Source organism: Chrysochloris asiatica, unplaced genomic scaffold, assembly GCF_000296735.1.
Source record: "Chrysochloris asiatica unplaced genomic scaffold, ChrAsi1.0 scaffold00076, whole genome shotgun sequence".
Lineage (NCBI taxonomy): Eukaryota > Metazoa > Chordata > Mammalia > Afrosoricida > Chrysochloridae > Chrysochloris > Chrysochloris asiatica.
The window spans coordinates 6,877,097-6,882,437 of NW_006408594.1; positions in this window are offsets into that span (position 1 = coordinate 6,877,097).

The window sequence follows — 5,341 nt, forward strand, 5'->3', positions numbered from 1 at the left end:
TGTGTGTATGCTTCCTTACCACTGAAGATCAAAGGATTGCACCTCAGTGTAAAGAAAGCAAAATCCTCATAATTGGACCAATAAATAGCATCATGATAAACGGAGACAAGATTAAAGTTGTCAAAGACTTCATTTTGCTTGAATCCATTATCGACATTCATAGAAGCAGTAGTCAATAAATCAAATGACGTATTACATTAGGCAAATCTGCTACACAAGACCTTTTTAAAGTGGTCCAGGGCAAAAATACCAGTTTGAGGACTAAAGACCTAAGCCACAGTATTTTCTTTCTTTTGTTTGCTTTTGGTTTATTTGTTATTGTCATGTTCTCCTTTAGCATTGGTTCCTATAGGTACAGAAAGACATAGAAAGTGTTGGGGAGACTCAAATAAACTCAAAGTGCTGATTCCCAAATGGTCCACATGCCAGCGCTGCCCCATTGGCCCTACGGGTCATGGAAAGCACCTGGTTTTGGATTAACAAGGTCTGGATTTAAGCCTCTATCATGCACCAGCTATGACTAAGTGTCATGTGGACACTAAGGTCAGTGTTAACAAGGTACACTGTCACAGGCATTGTGCAAAATGCTCATCTAATTCCTACAACCAGCCCATCTGGTAAAAATGATAATCTCCATATTCCATGGGTTTGTTAATCTGACCCATTTCCCACTCTCTTCTCAAATTTGGGTTTGTGGAACTCCCTTTTACCATGATATTTTGGATGACCTTATATGCATGTGAAAGTTGACCAATGAATAAGGCAGACTGAAGAATAATCTGTGTGTTTGACTTGTGGTGTTAGAGAAGATCAGACAAGTCTGTGTTGGAAGGAGTACAGCTAGAATGTCACTTAGAAGCCAGCATGACAAGATTCCGTCCCTCATACTTGGGACATATTATCATGAGGGATCAGTTGCTGGAGAAAGAATCTCATTGCCTAATGTCATGCATCTGACTAGCTCTTGCTCTTCAAAACATTTAATTGAGCCTCGTGAAATATTTTTTCTAGAAAAACACATATCCACACGCTTCACAAACAGCCATGGGAAACAGGGCCTGCATTTATTCCATATCATGAGGAGTCTCAACAGAATGAACCCTGCCTAGTACACAAACTCTTTGGGTTACCTTAGCAAATCAGCACCAGCCTGGGTATCCAACAGCTTTGGTGGCACCAAATGACTGCTCATCTTGTCCCCAGCAGAATTAGAGGGGTACCCAAGTGTTGAATGATTATCTGGTTGGGAAAGTGGAAAACAAGGTTATTCTTTCATCAAACTTTATAAAACTCAAGTGTAGAATGATTTATATCATGTGAAATCAAAATCTTAATGAAACACTCATAATGGACTAAATATTCATAAGTTATTGCTTTCATGTTTTATTGAGGTGGAACTGACATCCAATAAGTGCATAAAATTAAAGACTCAGTTCAATAAAATTTTCCACACTGAATCATCACCAGCCAGAGCAGGAGAGGATTTCTTTCCTCATACCTGCTCTTTGTTCACACTGTCCCTTCCTCCAGGATTCAGATTCTCCTAAAGGCACAGCTTAATTTTCCTGTCCTTGAACTTCATTTAAGTGGAGTCATTTGCTTGGCTTCTTTAAATTAATATAATGTCTGTGAAATTCATCGTTGTCATTGTGATATCAACATATTTAATAAATTATTATTGCTACATAGGAAGGTATAGGGTCAGGCACTGTTTTGCTATAAGTCGCTATGAGTTGGAACTAACAACATGTAACATTCTATTGTAGAAACAAACTAGAATTTGTTTATTTATTCTTTTATCCATGGGTGTTTGGGTTGTTTCTGGTCATTGGTCATTATGAATAAAGCTGCTATAAACAGTAATCGTACCTGTCTGTGTTGGACATCTACACAAGGAATCCCCAGGTTACAAATGAGATCCGTTCCTAACTGCGTCTTTAAGAATTTGTGGGTGAGCTGGCTTTAGTGGTTGGTACGTAAATTTAAATAATAGTGATATTAACTGGTCTTTCTTGTTGTTGTTGTCAAGTGTTATTGAGTCAGTTCTGACTCACAGCGACCCTGGATAGGGTTTCCAAGGAGCAGCTGGTGGGTTTGAACTGGTGACCTTGTGGTTCACAGTCTGGTACTGATCCTACAGCGCCACACCAGGAGTCTGGTCTTCCTTGCAGGCATATGGAAGTGATCCTATCACAGACAGAATGAAACAAGTAGGAAAACGCTAACTTAAGAAATGTTTAGGATCTAGAGTCCCTGGAGAATGCAAATGATTCATGTGATAATTGCTAACCAAAAGGTTGAAGGTTTGAATCCACCTAGAGAGCCTCGGAAGAAAGTCCAGGTATTCTACTTTCAAAACATTCATCATTGGAAGCCCTGTGCAGTTCTACTGTGGCACACATGAGTCAGAGTGAGGGCAACTGGCATTGGTGCTGCCTTATACCAGAATGGCTCTAAATACTCTACAAACCTTTGATTCTCTCAACAACCCTGTGAGAAGACATAGAGATGAATACTATCCCATTTTACAGAGGAGGAAACTGAGGCATGGGCCGTCAATGTCACACAATAGGTAAGTGAAAGAGAGAAAGTGTGATTCCAACAACTATGAGTCTTGAGTTGTGGTTCTCAACCAGAGATGATTTTGCTCATCTCTCTCTCAAGGGGACATTTAGCAATGTCTGGAGACATATAAAAAAATTTTTTTTTGGGGGGGGTACTTTTTATTGAGAATTGGGCAAAGGTTTACAGAGAGATCATTAACTTTCATTCAATAATTCAGACACATTTTGTTTCATCTCATTGATTGCCGTTCCCTCAACGGAAGGAACATCACGTGTTCTACTTCCTTTCTGTTTCCTCTTCCTATTCCTCTTCCTTTCTTAACTCTTCTGAACTTTGTCCTTAGGCTAACATTGCCCTTTTGATCTCAAATAGTTGATTCTTTTAAGGTGTGCATACCTCAGTAGTATTATTGTTGCTCTTATAGATCTGTGTCTTGTTCGGCTGGAAATTGAGCCGCAGACATTAGTTCAATTGCAGAACTGAAGGGTGGCCAAGGACAATAGTCTCAAGGAGCTACCAGTCTCCGTGCACCCAGCACAGCTGTTTTTTTTTTTTTTTTTTATCATCTTGAATTTTGTTTCACATTTTTATCCCACTCTATCTGGGGCATTCTAATGTGATCTGCTTCAAAGCAGTTGGTAAAGGGCACCATCTAGTGCTTCTGGTCTCGGGGTTGTGGAGACCAATGTTGGCATGGTCCATTACTCCACTGGACTGATTCTTTCCCGGCATCTTCAATTTTTATCACTCTTCTTTCCTTGTCTGGAAACATTTTTGACTGTCACAATTTAGGAACGGAGGTGTTACAGGTATCTAGTAAGTAGAGGGCCGGGATGCTGCTAAACATCCTGCAAGGCACAGTCTGAAACTATTAATAGTGCCAAGACTGAGAAACTCTAGTTCTACTAACACCCTGTGATCCTTAGCCTATTTTCATATGAACCTTATGGAATGAGGGCAAAGGTGATAGCAGGGAGCTCTCTGGTCTGACCATATCCCTGTTAACCTTGCTCTGTGGTTGGGAGGCAATAGTTACGTTGGAAGAAATGTGGAATTGATGAGAAAGGATTTTTTTTGTTTCTTTGTTTACTGTGAATTGGGTGAAGGTTGACAGAGCAAATCAGTTTTTCATTCAACAATTCATACACCTTTTGTTTCATCTCTTGAATGGAATCCCCATAATGCAACTTCACTTATCCCACTTCCTCCCTGCGTTTCCTTTTTATGTTCTTCCTTCTTTTCTTTCCTTTCTGAACTTTGTCATTGGGCAAATGCTGCCCTTTTGATCCCAAATGTTTCGTTATTCTGAGGCGTGTGAACCTCCCTAGAACTATCATTCCCCTTTTTAGACCTGTCTACTGTTTGGCTGTAAACGAAGTTATGGAGGTGAGTTCTGTTACAGGCCTGAAGGGTGACTAAAGGCCATAGTTCTGGGGTTCCCACCAATCTCTGCCCAACCAGTAAGTCTCATCTTTATTAAGATTTTGAGTTTTGCTCCATATTTTTCTGCCGCTCTATCCAGGACACTCTAATGTGATCACTTTCAGCACAATTGGGAGTGGTAGCCAGGCAGCATCTAGTTCTTTGGGTCTCAGAGACACGGAGGCTGAGGTTCATGAGGTGAAGCCCATTAATGCATTAGAGTGACTGTTTCCATGGGTCTTCGATTTTCTTCACTCTTCTTTGCTCTGGATGGGGAGAGATGACTACCCACAAGCTTTTAAGACCCCAATCACTACTCACCAAAGTAGAATATAGAACATTGTCTTTGTGGACTATGTATGCCAATTGACCATGGTGTCCCCTGAGACTATGGTCCTGAGGAAGAGGATTTGAGAAATGGTTTCAGTGTGAGAACTTATCAAAGATTTGTGACAGTTTGTCTTTGGCTACGTGGAGAATTTTTGTTGTTTTTGTTAAGTGCTGTTGAGTCAGTTTCAATTCATGGCAACCCTATATAGGGTTTCCAAGAAGCATATGGTGGGTTTGAACTTCCAACCTTGTGGTTAGAAGTCCAGTGCTTACCCTATAGTGCCGCACACTTATTTCTTCAATGACTCCTTCCCCTGAAAGCCACCTCCCTCAAACATGCAATCCAACTAAGATCTAAATTACTCTGAAAAGAAAGCTTTGAGATAATCCTGTAAATGTTATCACCAACACCCCATCTCCCTTCCTCAGACTACTCCCATCAAATTCACAATCTAGGAAACATGAAGGTGGTACAAAACTGGGCAACACTTCCTTCTGTTACAAATACGATCACTATGAGTCAGGCAACTAACAATAATAGCTAGATCACACCATGGGTTTACCCTGCCTGCAGTTCTGAGGCAAGTCACTAACATCTCTCTCCTACAAAGATGTCATGTCTAAACTACTCCTATGTTCTAATTTTAGGGGAAACTCTGTGCCTAATTAAGTCTGATATTTTGAGAGCCAAACCATCCCCATCTGGGGCCCTTGCAGGTAATGATGCAACTTGGTAAGTCATATTGTTGTCATGAGGCAGTGTTGATTTCATTTTGACTTGTAGATATCCTTCCTATGTGACAGAGCAGAATTACCCCAATAGTGTTTCAGTCTGTAATCTTCATTGGAACAGACTGCCAGATTTTTCTCTTATGCAGCCACTTGAACTGCCTATCTTTTGGAATAGTAGCTAGGCACTTAAACATTGTACCACCAGTGCTAGTCACATCATACTTCTAAAGATGTTTTCATTTAAACGTCAAACATTCTTATAAAGGAGAATTCCATCAAGTTGAGCCTCAGA